Below are 22344 nucleotides of genomic sequence, written 5' to 3' on the forward strand. Positions count from 1 at the left end.
TTCGACGAAGAACTCCGGACTCTACCAATCACCTTCGACGACATTTCTAGCGACTACCTTCGCACAAGCAACTTTGGTGACATACACTAACTACTACTTTTGTGTGCCCAACTTTGATGACCACTGATAAAAATAAAACGGTGGATTTAATTATCTACCATTTTATCTCTCTTACTCTCACCCATTTTCCCACGCGTTTTCATTACTATCCTAACTCTCTCGATTACTTTGTCATTTTTCTCTCTCATGCATCTCTTCACATTTATTCCCATTCTCTTATCTTCTCTCTTCTTTCACCTCTGGTTCGTCTTTCTCATTTTCTCTTTTCTTTCTCTGTCTGGCTCGTATGAGTTTTATTTTCTCTAATCTTTCTCAACTCCTCTTTTCTCTTTTTTGATTTTCTTTCTATGGTTGTTCTTTTAGATCTAATTATTCTTCTTCTGTTTCAATTTTTTCTTAGGTCTAAAAATTATTACATACAACGTCCTATTATTGTCTCACTAAACAAAAGTTTAACGATATGTTTTAAACAACTTATCCCTTGATGTTTTCAAATATTACATAATTCTAATGAAAAAGTGGTATTTAAAATTATCGCTCAAGTTTTCTTTTCTTTTTTTTTGAAAAGATTGTTTGTATACCAATGCAACATTATAGTAGAAAAAATAGACATCAATATTTCTAAGATCATTTTATCGATTTTAGAAAAAGGTAAATCCATATTCCACAAATTGGTAAAAAAAAGACTATCTAATAGTTGTGATTTAAATTCTAAGATTTTGATTTTCTTAAGATTAACATTTAAGTGTCATCCCTTCTATCTAAAACAATACCAATAATTTCATTTGATGACACTAATCATTTCAGTTCTTTTTAACTTTTATGGTAATTAATGATTAAGTTGGTTTTTTAAATGGAATAATCACTTCTTTTTGAGTGTTTAGAAAATTGAATTCAAAATTTTATGATCTGTATATGAATACTTTGTAGAGAATTTATTAAATTTTGATAATGGAAAAAAAATTGATTTTTTTTTTTATATAGAAAAGTTAGGAAAATATGTGTATAGTTGAAAATTAAAATTAATAATAGCAAAAAAAGAAAAAAAAAGAAGACAAAATCAATTTTATTTACAAAAGCAGTACCAATACCCCACTCAACTCTGTTCTCAAACATAGACAATAACTACTAATTCAACTCAATCCTGCACACCAAACACAGACAAGGTAACTCTCAAGATAATAATTAACAACTCAACTCAATTCTTTACTTTTATCGTGCGCCAAACGCTCTCTTAAAATTAATATGTGAGAACAAATTTTTTAAAAACTGTTTATTTTTTTTCCTAAAAGGTGATTTGGTTTTTAAAAATATGATAATAAACAAGGCTTAGATTAATAAGTTGTGGTAAATCTAATTATATCAATATCTTAATATTAATGGTATTTTTTTTTAAATGTTGTTGACAAGAGTAGAAATTAAGCGGAATCAATGATTTGTTCAAACACAGTTGTCTTAAAATCAATTATATACCAGTTATATATATATATATATATATTCTACTTGGATCTTTTTCTGATATTTTTTAAAATAATAATAATAATAAAGTTAACGATAAAATTTGTCATTATTTTCAAAAAAAAAAAAAAAAAGAAAAAAAAGAAAAAAAAGAAAAAAAAAAGTGAAATAAGTCAGTTTATGATATGTAGAATATCTAACTTCATCTTTCCTACCTCACAAGATTACGAATCCATCCTCAAATCTTATCTTTTATCTTCCATTTTAACTTATTACAAATTATTGACTAACGAATCAAAAAATATATATAAAGTTATTATAAATTATAGTTTTTCATTCATTTGTACAACTCGAAATAAATGGTACAAATTCAGCCTTTTCAACGTGAGAAATCTGTATCCAAACGTAAGATCATGAGCCAAATATTCTCAAAACTTTTACACATCTAACCTTATCAAGATCATCAGCCAAATATTATCATGACTTTTATAAAACTACCCATTAAAATCCAACTTCTAACATTGAAGGAAGAAAAGTGTTAGAAAAAGGTACAAAGGAGTGATGCAAATCTGCACCAAGTTTGACTTTTAAGGTATATCAATCAAAATGATGCCATAACTCTTGAGGGTGCTTGTTGATCTAGTATTGGTGTTAAGAATCGACAATCAAGATTTATGTAGTTCACTACCAGTGTGTTAGCTACGTTCACAGGTAGTTAGAGAACAGTTTAACAATTGAGAGGATAATATAGATTACAGAGATACGACGCCTTTAGAGTTAGTGAGTTTATATAGTGTACTTCCCCAAAATTTAGGGTTAAAAATTGTAAATAATACAAAGATGACAAATATGCAAATGATTTACACTACAAGAAATCTGACTTCTCCCGACGTCACATTTCATCGAAAAAAGTGTGGAAAATGCGTCGGGAGAGCCTTTTCCGACGAATAAAAGGTCGTCGAGAGTTTGGTCGGGAGAAATCCATCGGGAGTTATTCGGGAAACTCCTGACACACATATAGAGCGTTGGGAGTTCCCCGAATAACTCCCGACGCCATTTTAAAGTGCATCGGGAGATCACGAACTCCCGACGGTTGTTCTATGCGTATGGAGTTCCAGAACTCCTGACGGTTTTATTTAATGCGTCGAGAGATACAAGAACTCCCGACGCAGTAATATATGCGTGGGGAGTTCATTCATTAGTTGAAAATTATTTTTATTCTATCGTTTGTAATTTTTTAAAATTTGATCTGAAAACCTGTAAAACATAGTAAACCAAATAAAGATTCACATAATTAAAAAATGAAAATGAAGTCCATATTATAACAAGTAAATAAAAAAATTACAATATCCAAACAAAGTTGATACTAGAAGTTCATAAACATTAGGGTTGGCAACGGGGCCGGGGCGGGGCGAGGAAGGGTCCCCTATCCCCGACCCCGTAGGGGAAATTCCCCCCATCCCCGCCATTTGATGGTGGGGACGGGGGCGGGGATTCCGTGTCGGGGAAATGGGTCCCTGTGGGGCCCCATTCCCTCTTTCCTCGTGGGGATTCCTCTACTAATTCCCCACGAAGAATCCCCTATTAGATCCCCGCGGGGATTTCCCATTTTTTTCTTTTAATTTTTTAAGTTTGGACTTGACTTTTGAGCTTAAATTTAGAATTTATATATTCAATATTGGGCTTACAACACTATAAGTCTATAGTATACATTATAAACTTACATATAAATAACTTATTTTATATATTATAAATATATATTTATAAATAATAAAAATATAACTATATAAAATCAGGGTCGGGGTCGGGGATGCCATCCCCGTCCCTGCCCCGTCCTCGGACGGGGCCCCGAAAAAATTTCCCTGTTTGACCCCATCCCCGGTCAAATTGGGGATTCCCCGCCTCGATCGGGGCAGGGCCCCGTGGGGACCCAATCTCGTGGGGAATTTTGCCAACCCTAATAAACATTCATATCACAAATACATAAAAGGAAAAAAAATCAAAACAACGTCTAGAACACAACATCTTCAATGATTGTCCCAACTCATCTCCGAATAGCATTCTACAATAAGACAAAAACATTCAAATGTTATATCGATAAACATCCACAACACGTTCAAACTTCAATACGGGTGGTAATGAAACTCTACCCACCCCCCATGACAAACATATAACCTCCCGAACATAAAAAACACACAAAAGAGTAAACAATGACTAACACACATAAAACTTAAACTTTGTCCCCAAAATGGTTTAACCCAATCTCAACCCCTCCCCCACCATAACACATTAAACTTCGTAAACATTCATAAACACACAAGAACCCTGAGTTCAAGGACAAGACGGGTGTAATGAAACTCTACCCACCCCCACGACAAACATGGAACCTCCCGAACATAAAAAACACACAAAACGAGTAAACAATGACCAACACACATAAAACTCAAACTTTGTCCCCAAAATGGTTTAACCCAATCTCAACCCCCCCCAGCCCAACACATTAAACTTCATAAACATTCATAAACACACAAGAACTTCGAGTTTAAGGACAAAACGGGTGTAATGAAACTCTACCAACCCCCCACGACAAACATGAAACCTCTCGAACATCAAAAACACACAAAACGAGTAAACAATGACCAACACACATAAAACTCAAACTTTGTCCCCAAAATGGTTTAATCCAATTTTAACCTTCCCCCTCCCCCACCACAACACATTAAACTTCGTAAACATTTATAAATACACAAGAACTCCGAGTTCAAGGACAAGACGGGTGTAATAAAACTCTACCCACCCCCCACGACAAACATGGAACCTCCCAAACATAAAAAACACACAAAACGAGTAAACAATGACTAACACACATAAAACTCAAACTTTGTCCCCAAAATGGTTTAACCCAATCTCAACCCTCATTCCCCACCACAACACATTAAACTTCGTAAACATTCATAAATACACAAGAACTCTGAGTTCAAGGACAAGACGTGTGTAATGAAACTCTACCCACCCCACATGACAAACATGGAATCTCCCGAACATAAAAAATACACAAAATGAGTAAACAATAACCAACACACATAAAACTCAAACTTTGTCCCCAAAATGGTTTAACCCGATCTCAACCCCCCTCCCCCACCACAACACATTAAACTTCGTAAACATTCATAAATACACAAGATAGCCAACAAAAAACATATCAAAGTCCAGTTGTTTGGCTACCATAACTGCAAGATAGCCAACAATTCTTTATCATAAAGCTACTTAAGACATAACTACTTTGCTACCATAACTGCAGGATAGCAACATATTAGACAACTAAATAATGTAGTAATCATACCTAATTTGATGGGTCTCCTCTATGTGATCGTATCATGTCTTCAATCATTTTTTTCATTTCTTCCATTTGTCTTGCATGATCCTCTTGCATTTTTTTCTGAACGTCTTCAAGTTCCTTAATCCTCGACTGAGACTGTTGGAAATTGGCCTCAATTCCTCCATTCCCGTCTTCGTTCCTTGAGTAGATGACGAGTTTGATGAGATGCTACTCCTTCTTGACTTAGGCTTCGGGCCCCAACCTAGGCCTTTTGAATATTCGGGCCGTCTATCCAAAACTGTCTCACAGATTTCATCCCCTATTAGTGGTTAAGAACCTTCTAGAGTGGGTCTGGATTGTAATTCCAACATTTGATGCTAGACATATTAATTAAATGAGTAAGAATGAGCGACTAAAGTTAAAAAAGAAAAAAAAAACATGATAGTAAACCAAAAAAAGTTACATGTGTATTTTCAGCTGTCTCGTTCACAAACTTGCTACCTTTAGAGTGTGTTTCCCTAAATAGGTCAACACGTCCTATTTCTCGACCTTCCTTTGCCTGAATTTATAGGAATGACTTCGATCCACCTACGTGGTCGAACGGTAATTTCTCTCTATTCTTACTGTTCGTCATAGACATTTCCTACATTTCAAAAAAAAAAAAAAAATGTCAATAGTGTGATGTATTAGTAAATGCAGCAAATGATACACACCCTAAATATTCTACTTGAAACGCTTCACTCTCGAAGCGGTCACACAAAAAGTACCAATCTTCTGGCCTATTTTTAAGCCAGCTAGAAAAATTGGCACGTGCTTGCTGAGGATTTCCACATTTTCTGTAATGTCTGTGCAAATCTGCTCTAAATTCTTTGAAGAAGTTTTGCATTTGATGTTCTATAAAACGGTTAAGTTGTTGACTGGACAGATCAAGTTCGAAATGAGGCTACAAAGGAGGGAGGGAAGAATTAACATATATGATGTTCATGACTGTAAAAGAATAAACTTATAATTGCTTACCAATAATTGACTCTTAGCGAATTCTATAAACTCGTTTGGAACCACAGCAAAAGTACGACAACATACTGGAAATGCAGATCTCACAGCAACGCTGATCGCATTACTAAATCGTACCGAATGTTGAGATATCGATTTCGTCTCCCCCTCATTTATCACGATTGTAATTCTGCCATGTTTTCGACGTATTTTTCCAACTCGATGTTCGCGAATGCTTGTGTTTTCTCTGAGTGGATGCTGAGCTACTATCTGAGGAATAAAAAATTTAAAACAGTTTATGATGTATTTCAGTTAACAAAATATATTTCAAAATATACTAACCTGAAGTATCACCCACAGAAGATACTGTGTTGCCTAGATATATCTCCTGGAATTCTTCATCAGCCTCCTGTTGCCTATTAGGGGTTGACATCGTATCTATACAAACACAAACAAGACAAAACAATATTAAATTAACAATAAATACATGTAACCTAGAGAAAAAGAGAATTGAGTAGATACATCATTACTCATCATCGTAATCTAATTCAAATTATTCATCAGCACGTAAACTGTTATTGGGAGATAATTTTTCTTCATCATCATCGTTTATGAAGTCATGATCGCCATGTACAATAATTGGTCTTTCCACAACTGCAGGATCAACGTCAACTCTGCATAAAGTAACATCATCAATGGTTTCATCCATTCGGACTCCATCAACAATTTTTAGTAAATCTAGTTGTGCGTTTTCAACATCATCCACTTCTGGTACATCTCATATTCGTTTATTTTGGACTACTAGAACAACTTTCCAAATGCTACCATATTTGATGTCATCAATGTAAAAGACTTGTTGTGCTTGGATAGCAAAGATGAAAGGCTCATCGATATACCAAAAGTGTGATGTATTGATCAATTTGTATCCTAAATCCACATGTGTCCTATTACTTTTGTTGTTATCTGTGTCAAACCATCTACACTTCAACAAGAAAACAGGTCTTCTGTTCGCATATTGGAAATCTAATACTTCGTCTACAACACCGTAGAAATTGTTATCCACACTTGCGTTCTCACTGATCTCCCCGGCCACTAGGACTCTACTATTTTGTGTAGCTCAACGATTATCACGCTCAACAATGTAAAACCGTACCCTATTAACAATGCATCCATTGTAAGAGCGCACCTCAGACGAAGGTCCCATTGCAAGTGAAAAGAAATCATTGGAGATATCTTCTCTCTCGCACCGTTGTAAAACCTGATAATTAATTATACATTAAAAATGACTACGAAAAATGAATCATCCCTCAACTGTTGCCTACAAAATGACTATGTATACCTGAGATTTGAACCAATCGGAAAATCTGCGTTGATGTTTTATATATAAGTCAGAGGTGCTTTGATCTTCACGACGAATTAACCTCAAATGTTGCCTACAAAATTGATCATTTAAATGTTATATCAAAGGAGATACCCTAGAATTTAGAAAAGGAAAAAGTTTGAAACGTACTTGCGATAGTCTGTTATTTCTTTACAATTGTTGAGAATGTATCAATGTGCAATACGCTTTTTCTCCACTGATAGCGTCTATAAATTTGACGCCCCTAATGGTCGTATTTATTTGTTGTAAGATCTCTTCTCCATTCATTACGACTGGTGGAGGTCTACGTTCAACTTTTCCATCATATTGTCTACTTCGACGCCAACTATGATTCTCTGGAAGATAACGTCGATGTCCTATAAATGATATTTTTCCTCTTCTCCCGAAGGACGAGTTATCTTCTTTACATATTGGACATGCTTGATAACTTTTTGTACTCCACCCAGATAAGTCACCGTACGCAGGGAAATCATTAATTGTCCATAATAAAGTAGCATATAGTTGAAAAAACTCACCAGTAACAGAATCATAAGTTCGCACACCAATTGTCCATAACTCTTTCAACTCTTCAATCAACGATTGCAAGTAAACATCAATTTCCTTTCCAGGAGATTTTGAACCAGATATAAGCAAAGACATGAAGAAGATTGTTTCCTTCATGCATTTCTAAGGGGGCAAATTATAAGGAATTATCACTACAGGCCACATACTATAAGAAGTGCTCATATTTTCAAATGGATTGAAGCCATCTGAAGCTAATCCCAAACGAACATTTCGAGGATCTAAAGCGAAATGAGGAAATTCACGATCAAAATGGTTCCATCCCTCTACATCAACTGGATGTCGCAATACATCCTCCGTTTCAACTCGCTTATCTTTATGCCATCTCATGTCAGAAGCGCCTTCTTTAAGCAAACAATTGTTTTAATATCGGTATCAATGAAAAATGACGCAATATCTTATGTGGTATTTTTTTACCCTTGCCATCATTAACTTTGTACCGAAACTCACCACAAACGGAGCATTGTTGCAAATCTGCAAACTCTTTCCAATACAATACACAATCATATTTTCACGCATGAATAGACTCATAACCTAGGCCTAAATCACGCAATTTTCGCTTGGCTTCATAAAAGAAAGTAGGTATAGAGGTGCCAGCTAGAAACGCTGCTTTTAACAATTCCAGCAACATGTCAAATGATTTGTTATTCCAGCCGTTGAGAACTTTGATATGCATCAACTTCACTAAAAAGTTCAAGGACGAAAATTGCGAACAACCAGGGTATAATTCATTACGTGCTTCAGTCATTAAATCCTTGAATAAATTCGTGGTATCTCTTTCTTGACCATTAAAGGAAATTTCATTCTCAATCCTTCCTTCATTTGCATTTTTGTTTTCAATTGGAACTTGTAAATCATTTATAAGATTCAATATCTCATTTTCTTCGACAGCATTATTCTCTATACTATCTACTTCAACATCCTATATTGAATGACTTGTATGACTTTTAGATAAGTTTACTGGCTTTCCATGATATACCCATTTACAATATGAGCTAGATATTTCATATGTTAATAGATGTCGTTCCACAATATCTATCTTTTCTCAAATTGAATTCATACAATTCTTGCATGAACATCTTATTCGTCCAGAATCATTAACATGAATCTTTGCCATATCTAAGAATTGTGATACTCATTCTCTATACTCCACTGATAACTTATTCCTTAGTTTAATCCATTTTTTATTCATCCTTAAAAATAAATATTTTTTGACCAACTTGTAATCCAAAACAATAACTTGGATTGGAGGACAAAGTACAAAGTATTATTAAGCATTGAATTCCATAATTTTCATTTTTTAATGCAAAATAAACACATAGGTCCCTAAACCGTTTAAATTGTCTAACAACTTTCAAATGTTTTATTTAGTACGTCTCCAAACTTTCAATTTTGTGTCTAATATAGGCCTTTCACCTATTCAACATCTTCTAAAATTTACAAGCCTATTGGACACAAAATTTAAAGTTTAATTTTCTATTAGACACAAAATTTAGTTTTATGTCTAGTAGATTCTTTAAACTTTTTTAAAATATTAAATATGTTAGGGATCTATTAAGTACCAAATTGGAGGTTTAAAGATTTATTTTATATTAATTAGATTTATAGATTTATTAGACACAAACATATAAGCATAAAAAAGTTCATATATTAAAAATAGCACATAGCATCTATGTACTAATTTTTTTTCTCCTTTCAAGGAAAGTTCGAAATGTTAAATCATGCATGTTTAGGCTCCAAATAACCAATATCATATCATTTCTTAGACATAAAGATAGTGTTATAATCAACTTGAAATTTAAAAGAATGTAATAATGTTTATCTCTAACGAATTATGACATGTTCGTTATAAAATTACTCTATAGAATTTCAGAGAATTGTAAAACAAATATATGATGCAAAATTGATGAGATCTTAACAAAAGTGAAGACAATATGTACACACATTTGAATGGGCATGATTTGTACAAAAGGATGTGAAATAATAATTTAAATAAATATACAAGATAAAATAAAATGAGAAGATTACCGGTGGCGACGGTGGCTGAACGAGACGAGGAGACGACGGCGGCGGTGGGCAGTTGATTGCAGCTGTTGACCGAAGGGAGGAGCGGCGGTGAAGGGCGTCGACGGCGGCAGAAAAAGGGGGGAAAATGGGAGAGAGAGGGAGAGGAGTGGGGGGAGGGCGAACGGTGGTGGGGAAGGAAGGGAAAAATGGGAGAGGGAGGGAGAGGAGAGAGGGGGTGGCGACAACAGTTAAAAGATGGGAAAATGGGAGAGGGAGGGAGAATAGTGGAAAAGAATGGAAAAAATGGGAGAAGGAGCGGTAGTGAGGGGAAAATGGGAGAAGGAGAGGCAGAAGAAAGGGAGTGGCGATTAGGGTTTTAGGGAAAAGGGGGAAAAGAAAATGGGGAAGATGGGGAAGAAGGGGTCTGGTTTAAACCAGACTCCTCTCCCGACGCTACCCAGCTCCCGACAACTAAGAAATGACATTGGGAGTTCCCAGGGAGCTCTCGACGAGCCTTTACGGCGTCGGAAGAGACGGTTTCTCCCGACGACCCAACTCCCGACACTCTATTTAGGCGTCGGGAGATCTCATTTTTCTCGTAGTGTTAGATTTTGGAGGTGAAACCCCATACTTAGTCCTTCAGAGCATCAAATACCAGATTCAAGTAATTCGAACAATTGGGATAAAAGTCCATGAAGTTCGAACCAGCCTAGAAGAAATAATAGGTACGATAGCTAACAAAAAAAGTTATGGTAGACCTTTTATAGTCTTTTTCGAAGGTCCTAAGAACCCATGTTATTAAAAGTCTAAGACTTTTTATAGCGTTTTTCTTGAGCTATAATGGATGCTATTATAGAGTATGAAGATATGAATTATATATGTAGCTATAAAAACATTTTATAGCATTTCTTTTTTATCAAAGCTATTATATCTTTATATAGTTAAAATAATGTACTATCTTTAACATATAATAATCTTTTTTCAAGACTATAATATAATATTTAGAACTGTAAGTATATGTTATAACAATGTATTTTATTTTATTTTTTAATAATTACTAATACCATTGTAATAATCTTTTGATAGCATTTCTTTTTTACTATATAAATTTTCTATAACTTTTACTCTTGCTATAAATGATATAACTTTTTTCACGTACTCACTTTTAATTGAAACACACACATGAAATACTTCATAGTGCATCAAATATCATAACTTCCATTCATAATCTATTAAAATTACAAAATAAAATATACAATAATTTCATATTATAAAGTTGTTCAAACGATACAAGTTAGATAAAGTATTCACTACATGTAACTACCAAACAAAAATTAGCTCTCAAAATACACATTTCATCAAGTGCTCAAGAATATATTATCATGTGGTTGTCGTTGATTCGCTTTTGCTTTGACAATGTATCATTCCATTGACCTACATAAATATATAAAATATATATCAATATAGCATCATGTGGACATAAATAATAGTGAATCAAGCAAATAAAGCCCTAACTAAATAAAGAAATTGTGAAAATTTTGACTCGGAAGATTTGCCAAACTTACAAGGCAATGGTAAAGAAGAGTGAACCAAGCATGGAGAACATTGATGACAAAATTTCGGTCATTAATTAACAGTGACTACATCAGAAATCAAGCACAACAAAAGAAAGAAACCTGAGGAAGAAGAGGATTATGAAACATCTAAAACTATGAAATTTTTTGGATTCCCATCTGTTTCCTTTCAAGTTCCTAACTTCCATTGTCCATCTGAAAGTCTACAGCACACACATGATCAAATTTAGTCCGTAACATTTAATCTAAAATAGTTAGTTTGAGAAGAAATTCTGATGTCATGTTTAAGATTCATCGATGAATCTTACCATAATAACTCATTTCTTGACAAGCTTTTGGCAAAAGAACAAACAGACAATAAGCACTTAAATCTATAGAGGTTACCATGTTAATACATAAAGAATATTGCATCCTCAATATTCAGTAAAACCCAAAATAAAATAATTGCACAAATTCTGTGACATTGAAATCAAGCAGCAGACTATATAGCCAATGAAAAGAAAAACTTTTACCACATTGTAATATTTTGGATAACAAGTTAAAGAATGAGAATGGATTGAATGAGTTTGGATTTGTTCCTAAGGTAAGGAGAAAGGATCAATAAGAAAAATGTTGCTAGTTCAAACTTAGTTTTTGAGGTTGGAAGGGGAAAGATAAAACCAAATGGTAAAACTATCAAATCAAACAACCAGGCAAATATATCAATTAGCATAATAACACTATACATAAATTGTTGGGTTGTATGTCCTAAAACTCACAGTTTGTAGAGTTAAACATTTTCTATTATCAATAAAGATATTATTCAATATTTCTTCAATAAAGTTGTTATTGAATTTGTAAATTGCACTTGTAAAGACTAAATTCAATAAACTAAGATCCATGGCTATTATATGAATACTTGAACTTTATCTGGCGACAAAAAGATGGATCAAGTTCGAGTATATAGCCAAAATGATCTATAGTATATGAATAAGGTTGAGTACCTTTTTTTGGTAACACCATCGATGCGGCCTACTCTGTAGTTGTTACAATCTGTTGTAAGGTGTTACAACTGAAGTGATCCTAATTCGTTCGTGTATTGACATGAGGAGTGGGGGCGTCTTATGTAATGAGTTTATGTAAGACCGGACTAAAAAATAAGTCACTCTTATTTTATAACGTTGTTTACTGTTTAAGACTTACTATTTCGCTTAGATGACCTAGGTAACTCGATCTTAATCCTGAACTAACTATGAACTCCTGTTTATTCGTGATTATCCTTAGATTTGCATAGATGAGGGTTGGCTCAAAAACTCCATCTCAATAAGCCTCCCATTTCAGGGGTAAGATCAGGTAGATAGTTGGGGACATAGGGTGTAAAATGGAATTCACGCCTAACCAATTTAGGGATAGGAGGAAGGTTGTTCTTTTAAGTGTTGAATCCAAGTCTTGAACAAGGGTCACACCTTTCATTGGCTCGAGAGGGATCCGATTTAGTGAATGGGTCACAAACCAATAATTCATTAGAGGATCGGTGAAACTTAAGGAGCAAGACGTAACTTTGGGGGTAAAACAACATTTGACCCAACGTTATTACGAACAACTTGTGAAAGTTGACTTACTGATTATGGTTAAATCAAGTGGATACAAATATATCTACAGTGAGGAGAGTGCAACTATCGAGCTAGAGTGATGTGACTCAATAATTAACAAATATTGATTAATTCGGTCTAAAGGGTTTTAGCCAATTAATCTCAAATCATTGGAGCTCATGATCTGTAGGTTCATAAGGTCTCTCTACTAGACATGAACATCTTGAATTAGTAAATTGAGTGAATTTGGAACGATATCAATTTGAAGTGTTCAAATTAAATTTCAGTTTGAAATGTTCAAATTAAATTTAGGGTTTGAATTCGAATAGTTCAAATTCAAATTAGGGTTTGTATAATTATATTTGATATAATTAATTAACATTTAATTTATCAAAATTAAATGAAATTGGAGAGTTTATAATATTTAAATATTGATTTAAATATTAATTACATGAATAGGATTCATGTTTAAAATTAGGTATGTGATTAATTTAATATTTGATATTAAATTACTATTTAATTAATTAAGATGAAAGCCAATGTTTGTCTTGTTATCAATGTATTTACATGAGATATATTTTACAAAAGAGTTTGGGAGGTATAAATACAGTAACTAAGAGATCAGAAATAGACCCTCAGAAAACTCAACAAACCTAAAATATCTCTAACTACACAACTAAATATATTGATACATTCACACCCTCCCTTAAACTTAAGGTGGTAAAGTAGAAATCATCTTGAGTTTGGTAAGCAGCTGGAGGAAGTGTTCGGAGGACAAAGTTTTGGTGAAAATATCAGTTGGTTGCTCAGTAGTGGAAACAACTCATAAAAGAAGGGTCTTATTCTGTAGATGATGTCGAACAAAGTGGCAGTCATTCTCAATATGCTTGGTGCGCTCATGAAAAACAGGGGAAGCAGGATTAGGAGCAAGTTCAGACTCCACAGGTGAGACAGATGGCGGAGCAGGATCAACAAAGATGGGCTCAGATTGCTTGAGCTCAGTATCATGAGAAGATGAAGGGAAAAGATCAACAGAACCATCAGAAGAGAAAAAGGAGGATCTGAAAGAGAAGCATGAAAGGTCGAGAGACTAGAGAACATTGTATGTTTCCAGAAAGTGACATGACGAGAGATACGCAATCTGTTAGAAAGAGGATCCTAACAACGAAAATCTTGGTGCTCGGTTCCGTAGCCAAGGAAGCAACAGAGACGTGCACACAGTTCTAATTTTGCATGTTCATGGTAAGGGAGAAGGACAAAACATGCACAACCAAAGACCTTGAGATTACAGTAATCAGGAGGAGTACCATATAACTATTCGAATAGTGAAACATTGTGAAGGATAGACGAAAGGAGACAATTGATCGTGTAGACAGAAGTAAGAGTGTTCTCTCCCCAAAATTTTGTAGGAAAGAAGGTAGGCAGAAGTTGAGCTCGAATAGAGTCCAAAATCTGGCGATGTTTTTATTCTGCTCGTCCATTCTATCGAGAGGTATGAGGAGAATAGCGCTGAACAAGATTGCCTTGCTGGGTGAGAAAAGAAAAGAGACCAAAGTCCTTATACTCCAAGATGTTATCTGTACGAAGAGCCTTGATTGTATGAGAGAATTGAGTGTGAATTTGTAAACCCTGTACTCTATTTTTCATACAAAAGTGAGTAACAAGCATGTTAAGTAAAATTATGAAAGGAGGTAAAGAAAGTAGGAAGATGGAGGAAGAAAATTCTAAGTATTAGAAATACTTAGTCGGATGAGTTTTAGATAATATAACAAGTGAAAATTGGCTAAATATGAAAGCAAAGTGTAGGCATGCGTTGATGGAGAAGTGTGGATGCATGAGGTTGCATGTGTAGCAACCAAGGCTTGTAGAGGCTAAGTGTTGAAGGCAAGGATAAACTATGCGTTGGTACTAAGGATGAACGCATGAGTTGAAAGGCATGATGCATTGATAAGGCTTGCGGCAGCCAAGGGGCTTGCGAGGGTATTTGGGCGCTGGACGATCATGTAGTAAATAAGTTGCGCTACACGATGAGGTAGGTGATCGTGTAGCAAATGCACGAAGTTAAGCGATGCGGTAGGCAATCGTGCGGTAGGCGATATGAAGGGTCGCATTAAGTGATAGCGCTATGCATTGGACGACAGCGATAAGCGACGAGGCGTTGGCACTGCACGATCGGCATCAGTGCTAGACGATAGACGTTGAGCGCTAGACGATAGACATTGAGCATTAGATGATAGACATCGGGCACTAGACGATGGACGCTGGGTGCTAGACGATGGAGTATGTGATGCACGCTAAAGTTATACTATGAAACGAGGAAGGCCTAACGCATGGTTGATATGATAAGACAGCTATGCATGGGTTAGGACATGCGTTGGCTTAGAAGTATGCGACCAAAGAAGGGACGCAATGGCCTCTAAGTGAGCTATGCGTTAGCCAGATTGGGCGATGCATTGAAGAGGAGGTATGCAGCCATGTGGTTGCAAGCGTTGGCTGGGGAGCTGACCCTTGTGTCGATAACCAAGAGGGAAAGATCATCTTGGATGGTGATTGATCAACTAGGCCAGCTGTCAAAGATCATCTTGGTGATTGATCAGCTAGGCCAACTGTCATACTCAGGTTTGATAATATCCTTTAAGGATGAGGTGGTAACTTGATGTTAAAAGGAGAACATACAGCTACCAGTTTAAAAAAGGGAAGCTCGACTTCAAACAGAGGTTTGGAGAAATTTGCTCGTGCAAATGAAGTATTCTAAAGCCATTCAAACCCTGAGTATGTCTAGTTGTCGAGGTTGAAATGTCGGAGGGAGATTCTAGTGGAATCAAGCTGAAGTATGAAGAATCCGGCTGGAGGTCGAATTCTCGGGTAAGTAGAGCCAATCTTTATGATCTGAGGATTCCAGCACAACCACGAAAAATTTTGAGCTGAAATTTTAAGTTAAGCTTGCTAAGATATTTTAGAGAATGTTTGTAGAAGAAAATTTCTTAAGAAAAGGCCTGGAAAATTAGTTATTAAAATTGTAAGTTAAACCTAGAATCTTAATTAAGCAGGTAGTTGCATGGGTTGAACAAGCAAGCAGCTTTAAGGGCTTGACGATGATGTTGAGCGCATGCGTTGGAGGTTAAATTGGCGCAAGGACGCACTGAGAAGCATTAGACTATGCAACGCATATTGAATCTGTAAGCAAGTGTTGTATGGGCACAACCAGACGAATGCATGGGGCATGTGTTAATATGCCTCAAGACGGGTGCATGAGCTCAACGATAGGCGCAACTAGACGAATGCATGGGGCATGCGTTGATGTGCCACAAGACGGGCGCATGAGCTGAACGATGGGCGCAACCAGACGAACACATAGGGCATGCGTTGATGTGCCACAAGACGGACGCATGAGTTGAACGATGGGCACAACCAAACGAACGCATGAGGCATGCTTGATGTGCCACAAGATTGGCACATGAGCTGAACGATGGGCACAAGGTTGCGTTGGAGTTTATGGGCGCAACCAGACGACTGCATGGAGCATGCGTTGATGTACCACAGGACGGGCGCACGAGCTGAACGATAGGCGCAAGGTTGCGTTGGAGTTTATGGGCGAAACTAGACGAACGCATGGGGCATGCGTTGATGTGCCACAAGATGGATGCATAAGCTAAACGATGGACACAAAGGTTGTTATGCGATGGGCAATAGGCGTGAGCTGAAAGCTTGGTCGCATAGGCATGGATGCAAGGCATGGACGCATGGTAATGAAATTGCTGCCTAGTCAAGTTAAGGCCTAAGAATTTTTCTAAGTGTTCAACGCATAGTGAGCATATACATGAAGAGGATTGCCAAAGACTGTGAGTGACTCTAAATGCTTTAAATTTTTTAAGTAAATTGCTAATGCTTATGAATGTTTAGCAATGCATGTTTACTGAAAACTATTTATGACAACTATTCTCAAATAGTTACCAAGCAACGCATCTCACATTAATGTTATATTTATGCTATGCTTTTCAATGACCATGAGGATGCATTAGTATAGAATGTTTTTGGGCAACTAAGTCACTAAGAGATAAGAATATGCAAGTTAAGTACGAGTAGCTCTGTACTAAAGGACTAGATGAGAAGGTACTGAAGCTCAGTCTTAGAATTTGAATAGCTCAATACTGAAGTACACGGATAAGGTACTAAAGCTTTGTCTTAGAATTTGAATAGCTCGATACTGAAGGACATGGAGAAGGTATCCGAGTAGCTCGATTCTGAAGTACACGGAGAAGGTATCTGTGTATAGTACCTAAGGTATGACGGTACTTATACTAGAATCACATGAATGAAAGAAAAGTTGTTATTGGTAGTGTCGAGATCACTCCACACTAGCTATGGATTGACGTTGAGGAATTAAGTAAAGGTTCTCTCTCAACTAAGGATGAAAGTTATGATTTTAGGAAGTGAACAAAAGGATTCCTTCCCAGTTAAGTAGTAATGCAGTAAAGAATGATAAGGAGTGAGCAAAAGGGCCACTCTAGACTAATAGACTAAGGCATAGTCTAGCAAAGTAAGAAAAATTCTATGTGATGTTGACGATGGCATGAATAATAGTTGGCAAGTTTATGTTTTTAGATAAAGCTTTTAGTCTTAATATCAAATTTATGTATGAAAATTATGATTTAAATGTTAGTCACTCACTGGGCTTTTAGCTCATGTTTTCAAATGTTTTCCTTTCAGGTAGCGGTCAGTTCCCAAAAGACTTATCTGTTGCTGCTCTGCCACTTAAAGAGTCAGGTTGAATGAAGTTTAATGGAAGACCTGTATTAATTAGAACACATGTGTCTGTCAGATAAGGGCTAGTATCCTAGATGAGGCTCATTAAGTTGTAATATTCATGTATGAAATGCTATAAAACCTGTAATGTAAATGTGTTAAGTTCTGAGTTAATTTGTTCAGTATATTGATGAAATGTACGTATTCAGAATTTGAGCAAATTCAATAGGTTCGATAGGCAGTAAGTGCTAACAAAAGGGTTAGTAACTACTGCAGTCACCGCTTCATCTAGATTAAGAGGGTAATCTGAAGCGGGGTGTGACAGAATCATATTAGCAAAATCAATATATATTTGAGATAAGGTAGAACGATGTTTAAGAAAATATATCCAGGTAAACTGAGAGTAATCATCAATGAACATAACAAAATAGCGATAACTAGTGGGAGTAGAAGTAGAAGCAGGACCTTAAATGTTAGAGTGAATTAAGTCAAAAGGTTGATCACATATAAAACTGAATTGGGAAAAAGATAACGCACGCTATTTGGCAAGTTTGCAATTTAAACAATCAAAAGGAACAAACTTGAAAACATTATTCAAAATTTTAATAGAAATTAAATGACGGAGTTTTTCAGAAGAAGCATGACCAAGACGGAGATGCCACTGATATATAGCAAAGTCGGTGACAGGATTAGAAAGAGAACGAGCAGGCAGCTGAAGTGATGTGAGCTCAAACAATCTTTCCACTTTGTGACTGCACTAATTGCCTGTTCCATCTGTGGATCCTTAACCTAATGTCCGGTAGAAGAAAAAAAACGGTTAAACCTTTTAGGATTTATGTTCTAAATTTAGTGTATCTCGTGGTTTGTCGTTTTGTTAACACAAATTATTTATCTAATAAATTTATAGGTATTTTATTTGATATTTAGACAACATCAATTCAATTCAATAAACGAAGATCCAAGGTTATATGATATCACTTGAACAGTACGTGGTTGACATACAGGTTGTTTATGTCCAAGTAATAACCTACAAGGTCTGCAGTTGATGGATGAAGGTTGGGTGCCTTATCTTGGTAACGCTGTGGATACAATCCACTTTGTAATTGTTACATGTGATGTAAGTGTTACAAACAATATGAACCATATTGTTCATGTAAAGACATGTTAGTGGGGGCATCCTATACAAAGGAGTTTATACATAGTTTGGACCACAAAATAATTAATTTCTCTTTATAACACCGTTACTTGAAGAAATTAATATTTCACTAGGATGACAATATAAGATTTGACCTTAATCTTGAGTGAGTCGTGAACTTCTGTTTATGACGGTAGTCCTTTGATCTGTATGGGTGAGAGTGGCCCGATAGCCGACTCAATAAGCCTACCATTTTGGAGATTTGTCTAATCAGGGAGCAGAGAACACAACTACACAAGATGTAATTCACTCCTTCCCATTCTTTGGGAAAGTAGATAAATTACTCCATTAATAGCAGGTACCGACTCTTGAACAATGAGGCCTTAACTTCTCACTAGCTCGATAGGTGTTTGTTTATAGTTGGACTATAAATTGTTTGTTCATTAGAGGAATCAGTGGTATTTAAGGAGTTAGATATAACTGTAGGAGTAAAACAGTATTTTGACCCAGTTGTAGTTTTAAGCATTTGTGAAGGGTTATCGCTCTATTGATCGGTTATATTCATGGACATAGAAATATATCTACAATGCAAAGAATGCAACTATCAATCTTTAGTGGAGTGATACGTAGTTAATGAATATTGATTAATTGGATAAAAGAAGTTTAATAAATTAATCCCATATTATTGGAGCTTCTAATCTATAGGTCTATAAGGTCTTCTTGTTAGTGAAGGAACTTGTGAATGCCTTGAGCGAAAACGTGGATCGTCCCAATTTTTAATTTTACACAGAAACTAATATTACAGAATATGATTGTGCAATAAACACAAAAATTACTGTATGCATTGGAATGGAAAATTTAAATTAGGGTTTGAGAAAGCTTACCCTTGAAGAACAAATACTTCGTGTATTCCCTCCTAATGGACCATGAACACTTCGAATCAAGAACCATAAAAAAGACACCATCAATTGAAGCCTCTTGTATTCTCTTTTGGGATGAAAATTGCTAAGGAGTTAAGTAGGCTCTTAGTTTTGGCTAGAGGAAGAGTAGAATTTGAGATGAATTTTCTCAGAGAAGTTTATGTGAAAATTACAGAGAGTTTAGGAGAGAAAATTTTCAGAGAGTTTATAGCCCCCAGAGTGCCTCATTCACAAGTCTTCTATGAAGAAAATTATCTCCCAGCCAACTGTTGGACGTAGCAAGCTAACAACGGAAGAATTTAGGATCATTAAGCACTCTAATTTATTAATTTTAGTAAGAAATAAGCATTTCATACAATATGAAGAGAGTTTCAGAAATACCTTTGTAAAACTCCTTTGATCCACGAATTTAGCTTCAATTTCTAGTCCAAAAGTGTAGTAAACCACCGAAAGATCTTCCCTACTATTCTCTTCGACCTCAGATTGTGTTATGAGACTTAAAATGAACTGAATCAAGGGGAATTTTGGAGGAAAAGAACACTTAAGCTAAAGAACTCTTCTTCAGAAAAAAAACAAGCAAAACAACTTTTGCATGCCCATTAATCAACTGAAATTAGTTGATTTTATTGTATTCAACCATGCAATCATATTGTATTTTAAGAAGACAACTTCTACTTAATCAATTTGTAGTGGATTGAAGTGGAAATTGAGGTGTTATGCAAAGTGGAAAAATCCCACATTTAGTGGATTTTTCCAAAACCACCCAACTTCTTTTAAGTTTGAAATTTATTTCAAAATTAAAATCAATTTCACTTTTAATTCTTTTAATTAAACTAAAATTTTATTAATTTAAAAAATTAATTCAATAATCAATTTTCATATAAAATTAATAATTAATTAAATAATTTTATTAATTTAATATAAAATATTAAATTAATTAAACACCAATTCCACTACCACAAATCCCTATTCATATAATTTGATATTTAAATTGAATTTAAATACCAACCAATTCTCCAATTCGTTTAATTTGATAATTAAACATGCAATTATATCGCATATAATTACTAGTTCCCTTAATTTTGAATTTGAACATTTCAAATTCAGTCATCACGCTATTCTAAGGTTTATTCTGTTTGTGAGTTAGTGATAACTTGTAGAAATATAAGTTATCATCTTTCGAAAGTTGGAAAAATCAGGATTCTTAATGATAAAATCTCATTTATCTTAAAGGAAAACACATGAAATTCTTCAAACATTACTAACCTTTACAAAAACATTCTTTTTGATAAAATTGTGTCACTAACGCATCTCATTGCAGGATTTCAATAAATTTCACTAAGTGTTGCAAGCTCAACTAATGTAAAGGCATGCGTCTGAAGGATTCCAACGCATAGCAGATAAATAGAAGACTTGCAACAGGAAAAAGAACATAACATAGAGAGAGCATCTTAGAGCTTAGATTATAGTAGTTTTGCTGTTGCAAGAAGATCATGGGAGGAAAAGAACCATCACCATTGTTAATCAAGGGGAATTGAAGAGAACAAAGCTCGACAGAGAACTTTTCTTCATTTCTTTAACAAGTTGGTTGTACACACATTAAGATCAAGCCAAAGAGGACAAGAAATTGAACTTTGCGGCTTGAGTCTTTTCTTTTTACTTTATTTCCATTCATCATTCCATGCGATTAAGTGTGTTATTGTAAAGATAATTTCGATCTTTATAAAATCGTGCATTTGATCCATTCACATTTGCTTCGGCTTACAATCTGCCATGTTAAATGCGTTTGTGATTTTGTGCATTCTAAAATTCTAAAAGCTTTAATCATTTTAATCATTTGGTTGAAGTTAGCTCAGCTAAACCATTCGAGAGAATAGGATAGCTAGAAACTTGGCTTTAGAGATAAAGATACTCGTGCTTCACTGTTTTATGTATCCAACGCATGCACCCTAGAGATAGGAACATGTGGCATTTTCATTGAGAAATGTTGAATGATTAGATAAACAAAAACCTAATGCATTGACATACATTTGATTGTAAACATGCTTCTTCCATCTTCATCCTACCTACACTCTTCAGTGTTCATCTTACTTAGATCAACGCATTCACCTATCACTTAGCACCATTCCTTCATTGAACCCTATATTTCACTTGAACTCTTGTTTCTTCTTGTACGTATGCAGTTAAAATAGTGTAGATAACTTTTCCAGCATTTATCTAGAACCCTTCTACATTAGTGTAACGCAAGGCTTGCATTAGTCTAACCTAAACCTCTGTGTTTGACCCTGGACTTACTAGGAACCTGAATTAGATTTATACTTGGAGATCTAGCTTAGGTAAATCTTGTGAGCATTAGCGAGAGAGTGTAACACATCACCCATTCTTCTCACCTAGAGAAGTCATTTACCATTCATCCTTATTTACATCAATCTTATCTTCCATCTTCACTTATAATACACTCCTAGCATATATAAGAAAACACGAACAGCTAGTAGGGGGACCGATTGGACCTACAAATAATAGGCTCCAATGATCCGAGATTAATCGGCTAAACTCTTTAACTTAATTAACTACCATTCGTTAACTACCAGGTCACTCTACTAAAAGCTCAGTAGTTAC

General features: G+C 35.2%; 1 pseudogene; it reads right to left on the bottom strand.

The window, feature by feature from the left end:
- Positions 1-7361: 7361 nt before the first annotated feature.
- LOC150037118 (uncharacterized) overlaps positions 7362-22344 on the bottom strand; it is a 29977-nt pseudogene continuing 14994 nt past the window's right edge.

Source organism: Benincasa hispida, chromosome 3 (genome assembly GCF_027475165.1).
Source record: "Benincasa hispida cultivar pf3 chromosome 3, pf3_genome.v1.1, whole genome shotgun sequence".
Lineage (NCBI taxonomy): Eukaryota > Viridiplantae > Streptophyta > Magnoliopsida > Cucurbitales > Cucurbitaceae > Benincasa > Benincasa hispida.